Raw genomic sequence first — 25,253 nt, forward strand, 5'->3', positions numbered from 1 at the left:
ATATCAGGTGACATATCCTTCTACTTGTTACGCTGTATGAAATCTCATGTAAGGTGCGAAATTATCATTCATTCAGGGTGGCACCTTACACTTGTTACTCATATACTTAGGTGTAAATTTTCCTTTAAGAAAGGTCTGTTTCCTGAACGATTAAAGTACTGAGTAGTAAAGTCGCTTTATAAAAAGGCAGAATGGGATAATGTAGATAATTTTAGATCTATTTGTTTGCTGAAGTTATTGAAAAACCTGTGTACAGTAGGGATAACTGATTATTTTAATCCACATAATTTGCTATCAAGTGCACAGTTCGGTTTTAGAAGTGGTTTAACAACTGAAAACTGCTATATTCTCTTTTCTCTGTGAGGCACTGGATGGATTAAACAAAAGCTTTCGAACGCTAGGCATCCTTTTGATTTAATTAAGGTGTTTGATTGTGTTAATCACACAACATTACTCCAGAAGTAGCACCATTATAGAATACGAGGAGTAGCTCACAATTGGTTCACCTTTTACTTTAATAACAGACAGCAAAACGTCACTCTCCAAAGTGATGCAAATGGCTATATTGTGATGTCTGAGTGGGGCATGGTTAAATTTTGGGGTAATTCTTCCCATTCTCAAAGGATGGTTTTGGCTGAGAAGCAGGCGCTTCGGGCAACAAATGGTGTAAGGACTCTCTTGTCGACTCCTGTAGTCTAGGTATTCTGACATTGGCTTCGAAATATAAACATTCTTTACTGTCCTTTCTTGTTAACGATATCAGCTTATTCCCAAGAATTAGCTACCTTCACTAACTTAATACTAGGTAGAAATCCAAGCTGCATTTGGATCGCACTTCCGTAACTCTTTTGCAGAAATGCGTGCAGTATACTGCTACATACATTTTCAATAAGCTACCAAAAGAATTCCAAAATCTTAGGAGTAATCTACGCACTTTGAATCTAAACTGAAGAGTTTCCTCATGGGTTAATCCATGTACTCCGTCGAGGAGTTCCTTGAAAATTTAAGCTGATTCTGTGTTTTATTGTTGATTGCGTTTACATAAGCTTATTGCTTTTTTTTCTTTTTTGAGGCTCACGAACATTTTATTTTTCGGTTATTACTTTTACGTTGTAATTTTATGTGCTGACACGTTCCATGACCTTCGAAATTTGCTTCTTAATTTCGTCCTACGGAATTAGACGTGTAAGTTAAATAAAATAAAGTTGGAGTAGTAGAAAAGGCAGCGAACATTTAACGAAGAACGGTACATTTCGTCATTGGACCATTCAGACGGCGCGAGAGCGTTATAGAGATGCTCAACAAACTGCAGTGGCAGATGGTAGTACAAGAGAGGCGTTGTGCTTCGCAGAGAGGTTTACTATTGAAATTTCGAGACCTTAATTTCTGGGAAGAGACGGACAGCGTATTATTTCCTCCCATATACGTCTCGTGAAATTACCACAATGAGATAGTTCGAGAAATTATAGTTGATACAGAGTCTTTCCGAAAATTATTCTTTCCATGCGCCATTCGCGAATGGAACAGGGAGGGGGGATTAGTTAGTGGTACCACAAGTAACTTCCACCATATACCTTCAGGTTGCTTGCGGAATGTTGAGACATGCGCTTATACATGTTTTAACTTGCCAGCCAGATTAAAATTAACATAATTTAGATGGAGACGAGGAGCTACCAGAACCTGATAACACACCAGAGAGTTCTCCGTAACCAGATAGTGTAAATTTAATCTAATAATAACAAAAAACAAAAACTATTTTTAGGCTTAATTTTGGTAGATTAGTTATCACTTAAAACATGTTCACATTTCAGACATTTCAATAAAGAAAACCCATTGACGATGACACAAAGGTACTGAAACATCTTTATGTCTGTATGAAACAAAAAGTGTTTTTCATTATAGGCGGACCTTATATCCAGTAATTATGTAAAGGTAAAACCTTTATGACATGAGAATAAAATTTAATTCGTGACGGACTATTGTTTCAGTGCCTATACTTCTCATTTTCCACTAGGAATTTTAGCGCAAATCTGCGCAATCAGTCACGTCTGATGTACAGTTTGTTCACTATTTAAGCAATTGCTGTCATTGTCAGTGACCACTGTGTAATGACCGTGACATATTTGTGTTTTCAAGTAATCGCCATACGCTTAACAACGTACACTGATAAAACAAGACGTTATGACCATCTGCTTAATATTGTGTTGGTCAACTTTTGGTTGTCTGGTTGATTTGGGGGAAAGGACCAAACAGCGATGTCATCGGTCCCATCAGATATGGGGAAGGATGCGGAAGGAAGTCGGCCGTTCCGTTTCAGAGGAACCATCCGGGCATTTCCTTAACTTTTGGAATGATATGCAGAAGCAGTTCTGTGCGGCAGGGATTCGAGAAGTCCTTGGTAGGTTTCTACAGGTATGTATCACGAGATACCTACTCTCATGTCATCAATTCCCATAAGATATGGGCCGGTGGTTTGTGGGCGTGTACCTGACACCTGATCTCTAGCCAGACGTGCTGTGCTGGATTCAGATCAGGCGAATCAGGTGCCCAAGACATCAACTTGAGTTCACCATCATGCTCCTCGTACTACTTTAGCACAATTCTGGCGTTGCCACACGGGCAATTATCCTTCTAACACATGACATCGCTGTTGGGGGAAGACATCAATCATTAAGCGATAAAAGTAGTAGCTAACATTTTTCAAGTAGTTCTCGAATGTCCTGTTGTCTTCGATTACTACCAGAGGTCCCATGGAAGCTCAGTAGAATGACTACCGTTGCATAATACTGCGACCACCAGCCTGTGTCCCATTGGTGATCCATGTTTTGGGCAGTCGTTCGCCTGGATAACGTCGTATCCTAATTCTGCTATCGAGCTAATAATTCAGTCAACCTGGTGACAAGATTTTATTAATCCACCGTCGAATCTAGATGATCTCGTCCCCACTGCAATCGATACTGACGATATTATTGGGTCAACATGCGAACAGGTAGTTGTCATCCGTTGCAGAGCCGCAAGATCAACAATATGCTGTGAATGGTGTGCTCTGACACATTTGTGTACGTGTCGTCACATCTGCCAGAAATCACTCCTTATCCTACAAGTGGTTTCACCATTCTTCAACTGCTTTCCACAGATGTTCACGACAGTAGGATGCAAACAGCAAATCAGATACGACGTTTCTGAGATGGTTATTCCCAGACGCATGGCCGTAATAATCTGTTCTTTGTCAAATTCGCCTATGTTATTGGGTTTCGCCATTTACGGCCCATCGATACGATGATTCACCAATCATCTCTGCTTCACTTATACATTTTCTTGCCGCATTCAGTGCTCATAAGTTTTTGGCTCCTCAATGTATTTTTCAACTATTCCAACCCATTGTCCAGCTTTTAATTCCCATAGACAACTACTGCGTTACCTTCTAAATAACATGAGCCTGCAACAAAAACATTTCGGGATATTAACTGCTTACAGCCGTATGGCACTCGCTATATCTCATGAAATGCACTATTTGCTCCTGACTTCTGGCCGGGAATCTTCATGCTACGAATTTATTTACCCCTAACTAAACACTCTCAGGGATTAGCCGAGCGATCTAAGGCGCTGCAGTCATGGACTGTGCGGCTGGTCCCGGCGGAGGTTCGAGTTCTCCCTCGGGCATTGGTGTGTGTGTTTGTCATTAGGATAATTTACGTGAAGTAGTGTGTAAGCTTAGGGACTGATGACCTTAACAGTTAAGTCTCATAAGATTTCACACACATTTGAACATAAAAACCCTCAAAATCAGAATTTCCAAAGAAGGGCTGTATTTTCGTAATATCTGTGTCAGATTGCGTTATATTATGGCGTGAGTGGATTTTGGAGACTTAATACTCCATCGAAGATACTGTGGGGTTGCCTACAAACAAGCCAGTTTACCCCATGACACTATTCATGTCGAATATTTCACATCTTTATTGGTCACCAATTAGAGCTGAGCATTCACTGGATTAGCGAAAGCAGCTTACGTCGGTCTGCTGAAGAGAGGCCACACGTACCCATAACTAGTCGCTACTGACAATAGTGAACCCGGACGTGGAGCAGCTGCTGCTAGCCTTTGTACGATCGATGGCCAGATGGGGCTTAATGGACGGTAGCGCCAGCCAGCAGTGAGTGTGGTGTCGTACATTATCGATACCACACCAGGCGGAACGCATCCCGACGTTCACAGTAAACCATGTGATGACCCCTCCAATCCGCAGCCGGCTGTAGTACACGTCTGCTGCACACACACGTAGCGCCACCCACCGAGCCGGCATAAGAAGTCGCCACAATAAGGCCAGCCCCAGTCTACTAGTGGAGTCGGCCTCAGCATTGTTTATGGTAGCTTCTCTGCATTCCGATTATGTATGATGACTAGGCTCTTACAATGGACTCTCTTGGATTTGTTGTTCGAAGTTATTGTGCCATTCAGATTGCGCGCACTTCTAATCATTTCTGCTCTTTGGTTAATCACCCGCCTATTCCTCAGCACCCAACTCTGGCGGATCCAACTGTGGGAGCAACGAATTAGCGTCAGACGCTGAACTGGTACAGCCATGAAACATGGTCTCCTGCCTAAACTCCTTGCCTCTCCTTGCTTGCAGATTACTTACGAGCGCTCCACGTTTGTAGTTGAATGTGGATGTTTATCTGTAACCGGCAAATCGCTGTAAAGTGTAAAGGCAACTTTGCCGTTGTTCGTGGCTTTAGCAGACAGACCCTCCCATTACCGTGTCTGTAGGAGCGATGTGGTTAACGTTCAGTAGTAATCACAAACGAGATTTTCAAAAATTGGTTTTTCTAACAAAGTTTTTTGAGGATGTTAGTCGTTTTTCATCGAGCGTTTATCTCATGACTTTTACAGTGGTTGCAACGTGGCAAACTCGTTGCATGAATGAGAATTAATCTTGGAAGATCGTATGCATGTTCTGCCACGACCCAGGGCTCGGTCGAGTACACGCTAATGAAGCGGTTCTGTGAGCTGAAGAGGTGCACTAATACCGTAGCTGGAATGCAAACGGCAGAACGTAGTAACACAACAGCGGTATTGAAGTGGAAAATCCGATGGGCGCATGCAATCGAATACGCCTTATGAATTGTGTTTTGAATACGAGCAGAGTGTTAGAAAACGACAAATAAATATTATACACCGAATTTACAACCGAGTTATCCCCTCTTTCAGCTATAATCTACCGTAGATTCCTGGAACAAAAGACCGTGACCATTGTTTCAAATGGCTCTGAGCACTATGGGACTTAACATCTAAGGTCATCAGTCCCCTAGAACTTAGAACCACTCAAACCTAACTAATCTAAGGACTCACACATCCATGCCCGAGGCAGGATTCAAACATGCGACCGTAGCGGTCGCGCTGTTCCAGACTGAGGCTCCTAGAATCGCTCGGCCGCAGCGGTCGGCACCAGTGCTTCGAAGAAAGCGCAAGTCACATTTGTCTTCAAGAAAGGTAGCAGAAGTAATCCACAAAACTAGCGTCCAGTACCCCTGAGTTCGATTTGTAGAAGAGTCTTAGAACATTTTCTTAGCTCATACATGATGGGTTATCGAAGAGAATGGCCTCCTCCATGCCAACCAGCATGCATTCCGAAAACCTTAATGAAAACGAACTAACACAGTTCTTACATGACATTCTAAGAGACATGTATCAAGTCACTCAGATGAAGTACTTCTCTATTTCGAAAAGCATTTGGATCAGTAACACACCCACACTTATAACCAAAAGTACGATAGCGTGGGGTATCAAGGGAAATTTGTGACACGACTGAGAATATTTTGGCTGGGAGGACGCAGATTGATATCTTGAATGGAGTGTCATCGACAGTTGTTGAATTAACTTCAGGTGTGCCCCAGTGATTTTTGTTGGCACCCTTGCTTTTCATGTAGTGTATTAATGACATTGCAGATAATATTAATAGGAACCTCAGACTTTTCGTAAATGATATACTTATCTGTTAAGAAAGCTGCGCAAATCAATCATATCTTGATAAGACTTCAAAGAAGTATAAAGACGGACTTCCTTTAAAAGTTAAACATGTAAAATAGTTCACTTCTCATAAACTAGCAGAAACGTAGTGTCCTGTGACTACAGCATCAAAGAGTTGTAGTTGGAATCTATCAGTTCATATAAACGCCTTGGCGTAACAGTATGCAGGGATATGAAATACAATCACATAGGTTCAGTCGTAGCTGAAGCTGGTGTCAGTCTTCGGCTCACTGGTAGAATACTTGGAAAGTGCAGTCAGTCTGCAAAGAGGTTGTTCACAAATTACTTGTGCGGCTCTTCATAGAAAATAGCTCAAGTGTGTGGGACCCGTATCAGTTAGAGCTAACAGGGGATACTGAACGTGTAAAAAGAAGAGCAACAAGATTCGCCACAGGTTTGTTTAATACGTAGGAGAGTGTCACAAAGATTCTGAATAAACTGATCTCGTCGACTCTTGAAGGTGAACACAAACTAATACGAGAAACCTACTTACAAAGTTTCCGGAATTTGTTTTAAATATGGTTCCAGAAGAATACTACAACTCCATACGTATCGCTCCTGTAAGGGATCTTGTGGACGAGATTAGATTAACTAAACTGAGATATTCAATTATTCTTCCCGCGCTCCATACTTGAACTGAAGTGAAGGAGCATTAATAACTGGTATAACGAAAGCATCCAGTGCTATGCATTTGACAGCGGCTTGCAGACTATGGATGTAAAATAGCTTTCAAATGGAAACGAGACAGCTATAGAAAGAGAATGGCATGGACGTTAGTAACGCGGGTAAGTGTGTGTATCCTCTGTTAGGGATCATGGAGGAAGAGAGCGAACGTCCGCCGCTGTGCTATTTGCCTGTTAGACGTGCTCTGCGAGCGGTCAGTGAAGTGTGTGCGTCCGACTTCACTATGGAGGCCGGGAAAGAGGAACAGCAAGGTATAGAGCAGTTTTTGACCGCAGGAGGACTTTTGGTAAGTGAATCTCATATCCGAATATCTGGAGTCTATGGCGGGGCAGTATATTACGTGTGCGTGTGTTTTCGTGGAACAAACGATGTAGAAAAGATCGGGTGTCATCGATGGTGAGCAGTCGGCCAGAACAAACTCGCGTGTCATGCTAAATGATGGACGTCTGACAGTGGAAGACCTCTGGCTTTTCATGGGCAACAATCATGCTACCGCTCACGCCATGACGACAGAGCATCTGAACGAAATTCCTGAAAATCTGTGTGCAGTGGCCTCCCCGCAGCTTGGCGGAGGGGCAGAACAGAATGTCGATATCACTGCAGCGCCTGGAACGGTATCATGGTGAAGAATATCGTTTTCTGTCCCGTGCCGTCGTGGAAGAAGAAAATGTCATCATTTTGAGTCGGAGAGCAAACGTCAGAGCCATCAATAGAAGCATATGGATTCTCCCCCACCGAAAATATCCGAAGCCGAGCACGGCACGGCACGAGAAAGTCACAATGACTTTTTCTGTTACTGTAAGGGCTCGCTACTCATTAATTTTCTAGCACACGCGTCACGATTAACGCACAGCAGTTAGTGGACACGAGGACACTTTGCAAAAACTGAAGCACACCATCAAGTCCAAATATCCAGGAACGTTGATGGATCACACCATTCTCTTGCAGGATAATGCCCGTCCGCATGTTTCCAAGGTTTCGACCACGCTGCAGAGGTTTCTCCGGGAAGCGCCTACAGGTCCTCTATACATTCACAATTTATCCTCATGCGAGTTACATATTTTTTGGAGCACTGAAAAAAGCCATTCGTGGCTGTCGATTTGCTTCGGACGAAGAAAGCATGCCTGGGTATAATTATGGTCTCGTGTGCAACCACAAACATTTTTTCATTGAGCCATGCCGGCCGGGGTGGCCGAGAGGTTCTAGGCGCTACAGTCTGGAACCGCGCAACCGCTACGGTCGCAGGTTCGAATCCTGCCTCAGGCATGGATGTCCTTAGCTTAGTCAGGATTAAGTAGTTCTAAGCTCTAGGGGACTAATGACCTCAGAAGTTAAGCCCCATAGTGCTCAGAGCCATAGAGCCATTGGCCGTCTTGTCTGATAGTGGAGTAAATATATTAATTGTTAAGCAGATTGCTTTTGATATGATAAACAGTTATTTACTTTCTCCACCTATCTCGTTTTAATTTGACTGTCCCTTATACAATGAAGCGCCAAAGTAACTGGTAAAGGCATGCGTATACAAATACAGAGGTATGTACACAAACAGAATACGTCACTGCGGTCGGCAACGACTATGTAACAGAAGTGTCTGGCGCAGTTGTTCGATCTGTTACTGCTCATACAATAGCAGGTTATCAAGATTTAAGTGAGTGTGAACGTAGTGTTATAGTCGGTGTAAGTGCAATGGGACACAGCATCCACGAGGTAGCGATAAAGTGGGGATTTGGTCGTACGATCCTTTCACGAGTGTACCGTGAATGTCAGGCATCCGGTAAAATATCAGATATCCGACATCGATGACTCCGAAAAAAGATGCTGCAAGAACGGGACCGATGACGACTGAGAAGACTCGTTCAACGTGACAGAAGTGCAATTCTTCCGCAAATTGTTGCAGATTTCAGTGCTGGGCCATCAACAAGTGTCAGCGTGCAATCTGTTCAACAAAATATCATCGATATGGACTTTCGGTGCCGAAGGCCCACTCGTGTATCCTTGATGACTTCACAACAAGAAAGTTTTACGCCTCGCCTAGGCTCGTCGACACCCAAATTGGACTGCTGATGACTGGAAACATGTTGCCTGATCGGACGACTCTCGTTTCAAGTTGTATCGAGTGGATGGACGTGTATGGATATGCTGACAACCTCATGAATCCATGAACCCTGCATGTCACCAGGGGACTCTTCAAGCTGGTGGAGGCTCTGTAATGGTGTCGAACGTGTGCAGTTGGGATGATATCGGACCCTTGATACGTCTAGATACGACTCTTACAGGTGACGGGTACGTAAGCATCCTGTCTCATCACTTGCATCCATTCATGTCCATTGTGCATTCCGACAGACTTGGGCAATTCTAGGAGGAAAATGCGACACCCTATACGTCCAGAATTCCTACGGAGTGGCTCCAGGAGGACTCTTCTGAGTTTAAACACTTCCGATCGTCACGAGACTCCCCAGACATGAACATTATTGAGCAAATCTGGGATGCCTTGCAACGCACTGTTCAGAAGATTTTGGACATTAGTCAAGTCCATGTCACGTCGTTTTGGCGCACTTCCGCGTGCTTATGGTGGCCTTCCTTTGGCTCTTTAGTGTAAATAACAAAGGGCCACTTGAAAAATAGGCTACTGATATGATACACAATAAACAAACACACCAACTTATAGAGGATGTTGTAACGGAACTGAAATGGTGGGCTGACAGCAATTTGGAGCCCGCGCGTCGGAAACGGGCGCGCTTGTGTGAGACTGCCAGGGAGTGCACCCTGATGCCATCTATTGGCGAAACTGGGAATTAGCGCTAACTGTCAGACAATGCACTAAGCTCTCGGAGTCAAATGTATTCTTTTTCATGGTAATTATAAGTTATTACTGTATAATTTAATGTTTTAAAGCGCTAGTAGTAAATTATTATGACTGATATGAACTCCAGGGTAGTAAATATAAATATTCTTAAATACTAAATGATTTCGGTAAAAAGGTGGTAGGAGAACGCCCCCACTCTTGGTGATACGAGTGTAGCTAGGGGTAGCTGGAGACACAGGGACTGAACAATGGAATGGCCTGGGGAGTGTTGACGTGATCGGACGTGCATAACTGTGCTCACGCAAAAGTGATTGTGCAACAGAGAAGAGGCGAACATCGTCGCCGTTTTTGGAGTGAAACGCGACGAATGGTTGTTGAAGCCGCCTCTATGCAACTGGGGCTGATTGTAAGAGTTCCTGCGCCCAGATTTTATGGCGGACGTGCAGTAGCTTATACGAGTGCTACAGCTCGTAGTTCCAGCCGCCATTAAGGGCATGAGGCGTGAAGAGCTGCGTTAGCCACATGCATCTCACCACCAGCACCGACACGTCTACCCAAGGCAAGACTGCTTGCAATTGTTAAGTCGAACTTTGTATACATGTAAAAGGAGAATACCAGTTTTCTTTTATGCAAGTGTAGAGGACAGAATATAGTAATGAGTAAAATTACGACGCATGTTGTTCATTGTAAAGTTTAGTAACCTCAAACATAGTATAGTGAAATCAGACTGAGGCCACCATCGCCTCTTTCATTTACAATTCTTTTGGTTGTAGAATACTTTAGCGTATAAGAATGTTGAAAAGAGCAATGGTCACACCAGAATGAGTCGCCTATTTATAGTTACTTAAATTTTTCTGAGTAACCTTTCAAGTGAAGTCACTTAACTAATTCTGTATCAATGGTCCAAAGAGTAATATCCAAAATCATTAAATAAGTTGAAGGATAGAATTTTGTTAACCCAAGTTGCATAAACTGTCTTGGTAGTAATTACCAAGCCAACTCACAGTAATTGAGAGAGTATTTGCTTTGTAGAATCATCTAGAATGATCAGAAATAGTAATATTCAGAATTAAGTTTAAATTCAACTCAAGCCATTTCACTTTGAAACGAGCCAAAAATGGATTTATTCTTTTGCTCCTTCAGAACTGGCGACCGTAGTTATAAGTATTTTCAGGAGGATTCGACGGTAAGTCTGCTGCTCTCGTCGTGCTGATAGGATTATCCACTGCTGCTAGCAGTGGTGATTGGATACATAAGCTCACTACCAAGTTAAGTGGGTCAGGTAGGCAGTGTCACCGTGTGAACTGTAGGGCACTGTAGGCCGTGGATCGAACCTGTTCAATCATCACAGCTCTTAGGGAAATAGTCCCGTTAGGAGTGTACTAATCATTAGGTAAATACTGGCGAGTAACGGTCAAAAATGTATACGCAAGTGAATTTAGCAAGGTCCACGTAGCTCCTAGTTAATGTGGTGCAATGGCGAGGGTAGGAGTGGAGTAAAAGTGAGCTGAGCTTGTGGCAGCTGTGCTGTATTCAAATATTAACAACGTGAATTCACTACTACCTCTTACCATTAGGACTGAGCTATTTACAGTTAAAATACGTAACAGTAAGCGCAAAGGCGTGACAGCTACAAGTCCGTATTGGTTTTATACATACGGAATTAGGAAATGGGTCATTCCGTCAGTGGAGGGGGTTAAAACAACAGAGTCAGTTGAGAACATACCCCATTTACTGATGGAAAGATTCGGCGGTTCGGTCGCAATGTACTGGTATACAAGGTGTCCCAGGAGAAATGGTGAATATTCACAGATATGAAAGGAATACCATTTGACAAAGAAAAGTCTATTTAACTCGAGCTCAAACTATATATCTTATGAGATATGAGAATTCCTTCATCTTCGATGCTGTGAAACAAATTTCATCTACCGCATGCTCTTTGCTTTTGAACGGTTTGCTGGGAGCGTGGTTGACTGGAGGGTCAAGTGGAAACACCGTTCACAGTAAAGAACGCCTTTATTTAACTCAAATACATGTCGCAGCTCAAAGAGCCAATTATACCTTTCCACCCTAGATGCCGAGCAGGCGCCCTGCGATACTCTCGGCATTCCTGTGGTAGCGTGGCAGTCTTTAAAGGCCATGGCTGTTGACGTCAGCCCCACGCTACTTCCCTTGGTGGCGTGTAGCCATGGCGGCCCCTCGAGCTGCACATGTGACCGCTGCTGCGTGTGGAGGCGGCTGTCTGCGGGGTATGACTCGCTGCCCTCTCGAGGGAGTCGTACCGTGGCTGGCGCTGAGGCACCGAGTACCACTTGGAACTGAACGTCGACGACATCGGCTACTGATGACAGTTTGGCACGGCGTGGCACCAAGACCTGTGAGGGACTTTGTGCTGTCAGCAGGTGACGCCTGTTCTGGAACCCATGGCTGCTGCTGGTGGTTCCCATTTGTGTCGCTGTCTAGCATAGCTCTGGCATCTTGGTGGTGCTGCTGGACTCCAGCGATGAGAAGTTATCTCTACATCAAAATTCAGACTTAATTGTATGACTCTGGCGTCGATTTGTTTCAGTAAAATGCCACCCCAAAGCACGTCGCACGAAGCAATAGACTTACCCTGATGTGGTGACATCGCCCCACCTGCTGCATAGATTTCGCTGTGTAGTGCAGTTTACTACTGTACTTAGCTATCCTCAGCTCACAATCCATTTGCATTTCGATTATTGTGACACACATGTGCTGATGCAGCGTGTCATGGGCGCTTTCTCACTAATTTTTATTACCTTTGCTGAAGTCTAGGTAGTGGCATTACACTGACCCCCGTCATGGATAAGACCTAGTTCGTCGGGTCTTGCTCTGGCCCAGTTTTCTACTGTAATTACCTTTACCCTTGATCTGTAAAGAAGTTACATAATACTAAATTGGCTACTCCTAGCTACTACACAATTAATATATTAATCTGCAGCTTCGTAATTGTATATTTGATCCCTCGTCCAAGGGAGCCAGTCTACGGAAACTTGAATTATCCGTAGATCCGGGTTTCAAGAGGCTCATCATTTCAAATACATCAGCGCTAGGCAGAGCAAAATCAGAGTCACCATGATGCTAGGAATCATGACACTCAAGGTCATAGTTACCTGACGTCTACCATCCCAATACTGTTGCATATGCTGCAACTATTGCTGTGCAGTCGTGCACCCAACCAGTGCTGCTATCATCCAACTTAGTGAATGATAATGGCTCAGTTCACAGGTGTCGTTAAAGGAGCTAGCATTTTGTCTGGACAGCAGCTCTCGAGGTTTATCCAGCCGAAACAGCTATGGCTCTGTCACATTCAGCAGAGTAGCTTCTGTCATAGTACCTGGTAAATGAAACATGGGTTACATAATATCACACATAGTTCCATTTCTTGACGGTTCACTACCTTGTAGTTCTAATCATACTGCCCCCAGAAGTTGTCCTTGCTCATAGCACCTAGCAAACTACTATATCATTGTACAATGAGTGTGTCAAATGTAAATCCGCTCTCTGGAAATACGGTTTCTGTTTAATCCCCTCGTTTTGTCAAGGACATCCCTCTATTTTCTCCCTGAACGATTGCGTGATACCGGCCGGGGTGGCCGAGCGGTTCTAGGCACTTCAGTCTGGAACCGCGCGACCGCTACGATCGCAGGTTCGAATCCTGCCACGGGCATGGATGTGTGTGTTGTCCTTGGGTTAGTTAGGTTTAAGTAGTTCTAAGTTCTAGGGGACTGATGACCTCAGATGTTAAGTCCCATAGTGCTCAGAACCATTTGAACCATTTTTGATTGCATGATGCATGTGGTCCCACCCCTCGAAATCTTTCAAGTTGGGAATATGGCGACTACCTCACTCTAACATTGCTAGAGTTCCCCCTCAGTCATCACCACATACCAATCTCCATTTTCTGTCAATAACAGCAGCCTTTCGTCTTTCACTTACACAAGTTTACCAACTGCTGTTAACTTTACCGGATAAGTGTGCACCCTGCATGCTTGCTTACTCCCAGTACATTTATTGGTATGTACAACTGAGCATATCCATAGTTGCACCACTGCTAGCTGTAATCAAATGGTTCAAATGGCTCTGAGCACTATGGGACTTAACACCTGTGGTCATCAGTCCCCTAGAACTTGGAAATACTTCAACCTAACTAACCAAAGGACATCACACACATCGATGCCCGAGGCAGGATTCGAACCTGCGACCGTAGCGGTCACGCGGTTCCAGACTGAAGCGCCTAGAACCGCACGGCCACAACGGCCGGCTTAGCTGTAATCCTGGCGAAAATTGTCCTCGCACCTTCCTCAACCCATTCCGATACTGATAAGGTGACAGGAAGTCCGGAAATCTGAACTTCACTGCCCATCTAGCACTTGATGGCCAACGTCTTGCGAGTTCGTTAATTCCAACCTTGTGTCGTAGATACTATCCCTTGCGACAGCAACAGTCTTATCATTGTTATTCTTGCATCTAGCACTTGCATCCGTGTTTGTACTGCTTCCAGGTTCCGATTTAGAGTGCTAGCCAAGGCTCTAGCGTAATCCATGACTTCCTTAGTAAGATGTCGAAGCATGTATGCGTCGTTCAAGAAGCCGCTCTCCAGGTTCATAATCTACGTGAAATATCACTCCAGAGTTACTTTATTTACATCCACTAAACTCCTTGTGGCCCCTTCTGTTTCGTTAAGTTTGCTTACATCACTTCCGAATGCTTATAACAGTTACTCGTTTGCTATGACATAAACCAGTGTTACTCTCTGGTAGGAAATTTTGTATTTTACTATGTGTCCGTCTAATGGAAAAAAGGTTTCGGACAACAATTTTGTGGTTATTGCAGTTAATAGAAAAACTAAACAGGCTTTACTTTGGGGATAATGAAAGTAGAAAATATCATACACATGAAATAATAAACGGTCGCCAGCCTAATTAGGCATACTAATTTGAAACATTAGTTCAAGGAAATTGAACTTTAGTAGTTTTAATGAATTTTATTAAGATTCCCTTTGTGTAGTACACTGGATACACTCGACCACAGGGCGATGTAAGATGTGGGTAGCAGTAGTTATCACTAATGCGCAAACCAATTGCCATTGAAAGCAAGATTGTACTCCACTCATAATAATAACAGTTACGATCACAATCATTACCTAACTCAGAACTGAGACGTTACTGCAGGAAACAATGAAGTAATGTTGGGCATGAAAAGACTTCTGACGTAACTGACAAATAGATACCACAAATAAAATTAAATAATACTACATATACACTTTTTATACTCCCATTTATATAAAAGTATCAGATTTCTTTAGTAGCAGTAAATATACCAATTATCTTTCTGATATGAGAAGAATATGGTGGGGACCCATAAACGGATACTGTCTAACTAGGCAAGTCTATGATTATTTCAGATCAAAGTTCAATTCAACCATAATTAATGCTTAACCCCACCTGGAATAATTTATGTTCTCATCCTTTACAGCAATTTACTCAACACTGAGCACGATTAACCTCAAACAAAAATAATCGTTCATAACAGCAATAAAGGCTAAATTACGTTTCAAGTATGATTAATTTATGTGCCTTTTTCATCACCTGAGAAGCAGGTGTTTTAGACAGTAACATTTACACTTATGGCACAGAATTTTTGCACATTTAATACACAGAAACAAATCACTAGTTAGTCAGAAACAGGACACTCGGTTTTCTGCACACTTAAGAGAGGACTCTGCTTCGGTTCATGATTAGGACAAAGTTAGGGTTCAAAACCCAGGTTTGTAGCACTTGGATTATTATTGAAAACACTCACTCCAATTTACTGGTCCATGCTATAATACGTATCTACGTGCCTGAAGTTGGTAGAGCAGTGGCGGAGTAGTGGTGACAAAGGACGTGGTGGCTAACTGTACTCACGGCTCTAGATGATGAAAGCTCTGCTCTTTACAATTTCTTCTCGGCGACGGCTTTTTATCGTATTAGAGCCATTCCTTATTGCCAAGAGCACCATGAAATAGCCAAATCCACATCTGAGGCAAAATTCCTACAAAACGGCTTCCAAATGCCTCCTTTGGCACCCTCGATGTATACTGTACGACGGCTAGTTACTGACTGCATACCGTTCCCACCAAGTAGCCGCCCAGTTCGACCGCCAAAACCACCTTTTACATCGTGCCAAGCCACTTCCGTTGCGGAGTGACTTCCTTACAGCCTTTACCTTTCACAGTACAAGTTCCCTAAGCATGAACTAGTGTCCAATGTACAGATTTTTCTTTATGAATATACATATATTATAAAATTTCATTATTTTTAAACATCATTTAGCTTTTACAATATATATATTACAAACTTTAACTTTTCTGTCACAAATCAATGACCGTGACTAACAAAGAACAAAATACTTCATAATTACAGATACGTAGTTGCATAGAATAAATCTATTTCTAATCGATATTGGTGTTACATGCTGTCCCCAAGATGGTCTTCAGCATTCTACCCTTCACACCTGACCATCACTTTTCACTCTCCTGGACTCATGTGGCACCCCTCTGACCACCTCCGCTGCCTGCTCCTTTAATCGTGCATAAACCTTAGGCCTTTGTGCTGGGCGAGAGATTAATGATAAATGCAAGCTAGGTAAGGGGAGCTTTCCATTTCGGGTTTTTGCCAGATTTAGATCCCAAAAATATTTTAATGGCCATTGATACACACTCTGAATCTGCCTGTGTGTTACCTGTTAGAACGAAAATGAGGAGAGATGTCGCTGACAGGGATAAATCGATGACCAGACAACCTTCAAACCGATAACGGTGAGGAGCTTTACAGTAGGTATGTCAAGACTGTGATGCAACGTCCACTCACCTGAAGGCGAGTATCGTGGAAAGTCTGAACAGAACAGTAAGGAATGAAATGTGAAAATGTATTAACCTTTGTGGTTCATACAAATGGAGTGACATCCTCCCAGAAATATAACCGAACCAAACGTATCACAATAAAATGAGACCAACCTATGGTCGTGATAATGGACTTATGGATACAGTATACTACCGTATTAAAATGTTGGATCCATGTAAACAGACATTTAATATGGGTGATTTGGTGCATATCTCAAAACACAGGACAGCATTTGAAAAGTCATACCTCCCAAACTGGTCGATTGAGATATTCACAGTTTCCGAAGTGTAGAGAGCATGTCGCGAAACTTACATCTTAAAAGATAGCAGTGGCACTGCAATTTCAAGATGCTTTTACAAAAAAGAATTGCAGATGAGCTCAGAACCACAAATGTTTCTCATAGTGCACGTCATAAGACGTCGAGGGAACACAGCACTAATTCAATGGCTTGGTTTTCCTGCAACACAGAACAGTGGGATTCACGCTGACTATTTGCTGTATCATGGGGTTTATAAACGACAACCAGCACAGGAGCATAAAATGAACGATAGGAGACATGTTATAGGAGATGGTGGTATTCTCGACAAACTTCCAGTCGAACTGCACATTCTGGGGTATACTTTCTGCAGATAAGGTACAGAGCTTCAAAAACGTCTGGCTCGTTGTGATAAGGGGATTAACGTGCTTGACGAGGGCATGAAGATCTCCCAGGAAGTCACGCTGCAGATCGAATTTTAGCTGATAAAGCCAAGGCAAAACGTGCGAGAAAGGCTGTTGGTACAGGGAAGGGCATTGCAGCATTTGTAGCTGGTAAAACCATTCTTGGAAAAATTAAGTTGTGCCTGCTTGTGAATTTCAAGCAAGTTATGAACGCCACACGACATTCACTGAAGAAGAAGAAGAAGAAGAAGAAGAAGAAGAAGACAACGATGAAGAAAAACCAGGCAAGGGTGTTTAAAAAACTGTACCTTGACAGTGATGTATGCAGCTAAAAGCGCCCTGAAGCATAAAAGAATGGTTAAAGCACCCCAGGTTCTGCCGATACCCAAGACATCAGGCGGAATTATCCCCTTTCTCATTCCTGCACTCGCAGATCTCTCAGCGATGAGTTCACTTGATGGTGGTGCTGTGGCTATTGCAAGAACAGTCAAGAACGCACAGAACTCCCAGAAGCAGCGAGAGGAAGCAAAAAGCCCTAATCGCACGATGACAGAAGCAGCCATCGGAAAGGGACTACCCCTAAAACCATACAATAAAGGACTAGGTCTCTTCACAAATCACACCGTATGGACCGCTAGAAAATTTAGATCCGAACAAGTTTGTTAGAAAGAATTTACCATACCAAGATTCCGTGGTGTGTTTATGTGAGATACATTACCGAAGACTATGTGGAAACCCAGAGGATATAGAATTGTGAATTAAGATATTGCTAGGGGATCGGGAATCCACTGGGTGGCGTATGTTAAGAAAAATATAAAGAACGTCTACTATTTTGACTCATTTGGAGATCTGCAGCCACCAGAAGAGTTACAACTATACTTCACCGACAGAGGCTCTGTGTTCTACAATTCTCATCGTTACCAAGACTTTAATATTTACCTGTGTGGGCAAAATGTTCAAATTTGCATGAAATCGTATGGGACTTAAGTGCTAAGATCATCAGTCCCTAAGCTTACACACTACTTAACCTAAATTATCCTAAGGACAAACACACACACACACACACACACACACACATGCCCAAGGGAGGACTCGAACCTCCGGCGGGAGCAACCGCACAGTCCATGACTGCAGCGCCTAAGACCGCTTGGCTAATCCCGCGCGGCCCTGTGTGGGCATCTGTGCATCATGTCCCTCTTAACGTTTACGAAGGAGGATATATAAGGGACTGCATTATGCATCTACTGATCAGTTGAGGTTCAGAAGGAATGTTATATACTATGACTTTAAAAGAAGCTGTACGTGAGTAACTTCCCACCGATTGATTCAAGCAATTGAGAGTGGAGTATTGCACTTATTGGGCTGGAGACATGCAACAGTATTCCGAACAACAGAGGCTAACAATGAACTTCATCTGGGAAATAATGCTAGAAAAGATATTGTGGAAATAGAACCTGGTGTATACGATACTGCCTACTTAAACGATGTTTTAAAACGGTCAGGAAAAGGGATTGTGCTATGTGCTAACATCAATACACTTCAATCTGAAATAAAGACGCCGAATGCAGTGACTGACTTTAATCACAGATGTTCAGTAGAGCGACTACTGGTTTTCACAAAAGGACCGGTTTTAAAGAACGACCGTAATAAATTTTAGACACATGACCCTTCAGTAGAACAATAGATTGATTCATAAAATTTACGGATTCTTCCCGGCAGTTGGAAGAGGGTATAAGATCGCTGAGACTCCTACCAACGCTATATGTCTCCCAGTAACAGTTCAGAGATTGGACTGTCTGGGGCTGCATATGATTGACCAAGAGAATCAAATTATCCACTTTCGTGGTGAGGAAATCATTGTATTATTGCATATAAAGTAGAACCAGCAGTGATTTCGAACATGCAGATACCTGTCAGCAGTGGCGGCGACCTTCAGCAAGTCAGGACCGGAAGCAGCAGCAGTGACCTTCAACTTGCTGGACCGGAAGCGACGGTGACCTACAGTCGGGCATCACATGGAGAAGATCAACACAGTGCACACTCATGATGGCAGACGCGCAAACTCTCTTGATTGATGGGGTACCGTTCTACCTCCAAAATGCGCCTGTGGTGCAGCCAGGCAAATCATTCGGTACATTGTTACCGAATGGCCCAGTAGGGCATGCGGAACGTTCGACAAAATCCTGATAGTAATGATCGACACCACTGAATATACATAAAAAATTAAACTTCTGTTTGTAAATTAAATGTATTATTGTTTGCATTGTAATAATTTTGCAAGTGGTAATTTTATAGTTACACAAAGTGACTCGCAGATTAATGATAGTCAGACTTCCTGTAAGTTTTTGTTGTGCTTCGCCTGTATAAAATAAAGCGTCGGAAGTGGAATATTAGAACTTTCCGCATTAAAGACGAGCAAACTTACATTTGAACTACCTGGCCAATAATTATTTCAGTCATTAGCGTTCAACGTTGCAATGTTATTAGAATTGCAACTCGGATTCGTGTTGTTTCTTTGTTGTACAGGGGCTTGCTTTCGAAGTGCGCTTTGAAGACTGAATATACATCAATGTTTCAAGATCAAACTTTACATTATTTCTCAAAAAAAAAGCCTTATTATCAACTACCGTACTGCAGGCTGTGGATTCCAGCAGATGAAGCTGAGATTTCTATTTTATCTGAGTACGCAGGATCACTATGACGGTTTCGAGAGCATGTTCTACAACTACATCTACGTTATTACTCTTCTATTCACAATAAAGTGCCTGGCAGAGGGTTCAATGACCCACCTTCATGCTGTCTCTCTACCGTTTCACTCTCGAAGGGCACGCCGGAAAAACGAGCACTTAAATTTTTCCGTGCGAGCCCTGATTTCTCTTATTTTTTCGTGATGATCATTTCTCCCTATGTAGATGGGTGCCAACAGAATGTTTTCGCAATCGAAGGGGAAAACTGGTGATTGAAATTTAATGAGAAGATCCCGTCGCAACGAAAAATGCCTTTGTTTTAATGATTGCCACTCCAATTCACGTATCATGTTTGTGACACTATCTCCCCTATTTATCGATAATACAAAACGAGCTGTCCTTCTTTGTACTTTTGCGATGTCATCCGTCAGTCCCACCTGATGCGGATACCACACCGCACAGCAGTACTCCAGAATAGGGCGGACAAGCGTAGTGTAAGCAGTCTCTTTGATAGACCTGTTGCACCTTCTAAGTGTTCTGCCAATGAATCGCAGTCTTTGGTCTGCTCTACCCGCAATATTGCCTATGTGATCGTTCCAATTTAGGTTATTTGTATGTAATCTCTAAGTATTCAGTTGAATTTACAGCCCTCAGATTTGAGTGACTTATCGCGTAATCGAAATTTAGCTGATTTCTTTTAGTACTCATGTGAATAACTTCGCACTTTTCTTTATTCAGGGTCAATTGCCACTTTTCGCGCCATAGAGATATCTTACCTAAATCGTTTTGCAAGTCGTTTCGGTCATCTGATGACTTTACAAAACGGTAAATGACAGCATCATCTGCAAACAATCTAAGGCGGCTACTCAGATTGTCTCCTATGTCGTTAATATACACTCCTGGAAATTGAAATAAGAACACCGTGAATTCATTGTCCCAGGAAGGGGAAACTTTATTGACACATTCCTGGGGTCAGATACATCACATGATCACACTGACAGAACCACAGGCACATAGACACAGGCAACAGATCATGCACAATGTCGGCACTAGTACAGTGTATATCCACCTTTCGCAGCAATGCAGGCTGCTATTCTCCCATGGAGACGATCGTAGAGATGCTGGATGTAGTCCTGTGGAACGGCTTGCCATGCCATTTCCACCTGGCGCCTCAGTTGGACCAGCGTTCGTGCTGGACGTGCAGACCGCGTGAGACGACGCTTCATCCAGTCCCAAACATGCTCAATGGGGGACAGATCCGGAGATCTTGCTGGCCAGGGTAGTTGACTTACACCTTCTAGAGCACGTTGGGTGGCACGGGATACATGCGGACGTGCATTGTCCTGTTGGAACAGCAAGTTCCCTTGCCGGTCTAGGAATGGTAGAACGATGGGTTCGATGACGGTTTGGATGTACCGTGCACTATTCAGTGTCCCCTCGACGATCACCAGTGGTGTACGGCCAGTGTAGGAGATCGCTCCCCACACCATGATGCCGGGTGTTGGCCCTGTGTGTCTCGGTCGTATGCAGTCCTGATTGTGGCGCTCACCTGCACGGCGCCAAACACGCATACGACCATCATTGGCACCAAGGCAGAAGCGACTCTCATCGCTGAAGACGACACGTCTCCATTCGTCCCTCCATTCACGCCTGTCGCGACACTACTGGACGCGGGCTGCACGATGTTGGGGCGTGAGCGGAAGACGGCCTAACGGTGTGCGGGACCGTAGCCCAGCTTCATGGAGACGGTTGCGAATGGTCCTCGCCGATACCCCAGGAGCAACAGTGTCCCTAATTTGCTGGGAAGTGGCGGTGCGGTCCCCTACGGCACTGTGTAGGATCCTACGGTCTTGGCGTGCATCCGTGCGTCGCTGCGGTCCGGTCCCAGGTCGACGGGCACGTGCACCTTCCGCCGACCACTGGCGACAACATCGATGTACTGTGGAGACCTCACGCCCCACGTGTTGAGCAATTCGGCGGTACGTCCACCCGGCCTCCCGCATGCCCACTATACGCCCTCGCTCAAAGTTCGTCAACTGCACATACGGTTCACGTCCACGCTGTCGCGGCATGCTACCAGTGTTAAAGACTGCGATGGAGCTCCGTATGCCACGGCAAACTGGCTGACACTGACGGCGGCGGTGCACAAATGCTGCGCAGCTAGCGCCATTCGACGGCCAACACCGCGGTTCCTGGTGTGTCCGCTGTGCCGTGCGTGTGATCATTGCTGGTACAGCCCTCTCGCAGTGTCCGGAGCAAGTATGGTGGGTCTGACACACCGGTGTCAATGTGTTCTTTTTTCCATTTCCAGGAGTGTAGATCAGGAATAATCGAGGGCCTATAACACTTCCTTGGGGAACGCCGGATATTACTTCTGTTTTACTCGACGACTTTCCGTCTATTACTACGAACTGTGACCTTTCTGACAGGAAATCACGAATCCAGTCGCACAACTGAGGCGATACTCCGTAGGCATGCAGTTTGATTAGAAGACGCTTGTGAGGAACGGTGTCGAAAGCCTTCTGGAAATCTAAAAATATGGAATCAATTTGACATACCCTGTCAATAGCATTTATTGCCTCATGAATATAGAGAGCTAGTTGTGTTTCACAGGAACAATATTTTCTGAATCCGTGCTGGCTATATGTAAATAAATCATTTTCTTCGAGGTACTTCATAATGTTCGAATACAGTATATGTTCTAAAACCCTACTGCAAATCGACGTTAGTGATATAGACCTGTAATTCAGCGGATTACTCCTACTTCCCTGTTTGGGTATTGGTGTGACTTGAGCAATTTTCCAGTCTATAGGTACGGGATCTTTCTGTGAGCGAGTGGTTGTATATAATTGCAAAATATGGAGCTATTTTATCAGCATACTCTGAGAGGAACCTGACTGGTATACAATCTGGACCGGTGGCCTTGCCTTTATTATGTGATTTAAGCTGCTTTGTTACACCGAGGATATCTACTTCTATGTTTCTCCTATTGGCAGTTGTTCTTGATTGGAATTAAGGAATATTTACTTCGTCTTCTTTGGTGAAGGAGTTTCGGAAAACCTTTTTAATAACTCTGCCTTAGTGGCACTGTCATCAGTGACTTCACCGTTGTTATCGCGCAGTGAAGGTATTGATTGCGTCTTGCCGCTGGCTTGCTTTATGAATGACCAGAATCTCTTTGGGTTTTCTGCCAGATTTCGAGACAGAATTTCGTAGTGGAAATTATTAAAAGCATCTCGCATTGAAGTACGCGCCATATTTCGAACTTCTGTAAAACCTTGCCAATCTTGGGGATTTTGCGTTCTTTTAAATTTGGCATGCTTTTTTCGTTGCTTCTGCAACAACGATCTGACCCGTTTTGTGTACCATGGGGGATCAGTACCATCACTTATTAATTTATGTAGTATATATCTCTCAATTGCTGTTGATACTATCTCTTTGAAAACATTCCACAACTTTTCTACACTTACATGATCAGATCGGAAGGAGTGAAGACTGTTTCTTAAAAAGGCGTTAAGAGCATTTTTATCAGCTTTTTTAAATAGATATACTCTGCGTTTCCTTGTAGGTGTTACGGTAGTCAGCCTAGCAGCAACTGCCTTGTGGTCGCTAATCTACATCTACATCCATACTCTGCAAGCCACCTGACGGTGTGTTCTGGAGGGTGCCTTGAGTACCTCTATCGATTCTCCCTTCAATTCCAGTCACAACACTCACTATTTGTCCAGGATTATTTGTTGCTAAAGGGTCAAGTATGCTTTCGCAACCATTTACGCTTCGAGTGGGCTCATGAACTAATTGTTCAAAATAATTTTCTGAGAAAGCATTCAGTACAATTTCGGATGATGATTTATGCCTGCCGCCGGCTTTAAATGTATAATTTTTCCAGCATATCGAGGGTAGATTGAAGTCACTGCCGACTATAATTGTATGAGCGGGGTACTTATTTGAAATAAGATTCAAGTTTTCTTTGAACTGTTCAGCAACTATGTATTCTGAGTCGGGGGTCGGTAAAACGATCCAGTTAATAGTTCAGTCCGATTGTCAGGTATAACCTCTACCCATACTATTTCACATGAACTATCTACTTCAATTTAGTTACAAGGCAAACTACCTCTGACAGCATTAAATACTCCACCACCAACTGTATTTAATCTATCCTTTCTGAACACTTAGATCGTTTGAAAAAATTTCGGCTGCACTTATTTCCGGCTTTAGCCAGCTCTCTGTACCCACAACTATTTGAACTTCAGTGCTTTCTATTAGGGCTTGGAACTCCGGTTCTTTCCCAACACAACTACGACAATTTATAACTACAACAGCAATCGTTTCTACAACTACCTTACTGTGTTTTACCTGCCCACTTTCTGACGGACGCCCCTTCTGTGGTTCCCTGAGACCCTCTAACCTATAAAACCGTTCAGTCCCTACCACACAACCCCCGCTATCCGTGTAGCCGCCTCCTGTGTGTAGTGGACTCTTGACCTATGAAGCGGAACCCGGAAACCGACCACCCGATGGCGCAAGCCAAGGAATCTGCAGCCTACACGGTCACAGAACCGCCTGAGCCTCTGAGTCAGACCCACCACTCGGCTCTGCACCAAAGGACCAGAGTCGGTTCTATCGACGATGCTGCAGATGGTGAGCTCCACCTTAATCTCGGAAGCAAGACTGACATCCTTTACCATTTCCGCTAGCCACCCGAAACCAGACAGAATCTGCTCCGATCCAAAGCGACACACGTCATTAGTACCGACATGAGACACCACCTGCAGTTGGCTGGACTCTGTACTCTTCATGGCATCCGGAAGCACCTTTTCCACATCCGGAATGACTTTCCCAGGAATGCACACAGAGTGCACACTGGCTTCCTTCCCCTCCTTGTCAGCCATGTTCCTAAGGGGCCCCATTACGCGCCTAAAGTTGGAACTCCCAATTACCAGCAAACCCACCCTCTGTGAATGCCCAGACCTTGCGGGCCGAAAAGCTTCCTCTGGAACGGGATGGATGACTGCAACCGGCTCAGAGACATCGTCAGCCACAGATAACGCCCGAAACTTGATCGTCAAACGAACTGTGGAGGCCCTACGATCGGTCCCACGGAAAGTTTATCGCTGCCTGCCAGACTTTGGAATGATCTCCCACTTGACCACGGTTGAGGGGTAAACCTCAGTGCAGGCAGTACTCGGGGAGGTCACAGCAGTGGACCGATCGAAGGACATGTGGGACGTGCTCGATGTCCCTCGTATCACCGCGTCCGATCCCCCACAGTGACGCCCCTTGTCAGCAGCCTCAAGCTGTGTGACGGAAGCCAACGCAGCCTGAAGCTGTGAGCGAAGGGTCGCCAGCTCAGCTCGCATCTGTACACAACAATCACAGTTCCTATCCATTACTGCACTCTTCCTGTCTGAAGCTCGTAAAAATATGTAATAAACGAACGGTGTACTCGCCTTATTAGTAGCAGGAACTAGCGGTGCATTCGG

This window comes from Schistocerca cancellata, chromosome 4, assembly GCF_023864275.1.
Source record: "Schistocerca cancellata isolate TAMUIC-IGC-003103 chromosome 4, iqSchCanc2.1, whole genome shotgun sequence".
Lineage (NCBI taxonomy): Eukaryota > Metazoa > Arthropoda > Insecta > Orthoptera > Acrididae > Schistocerca > Schistocerca cancellata.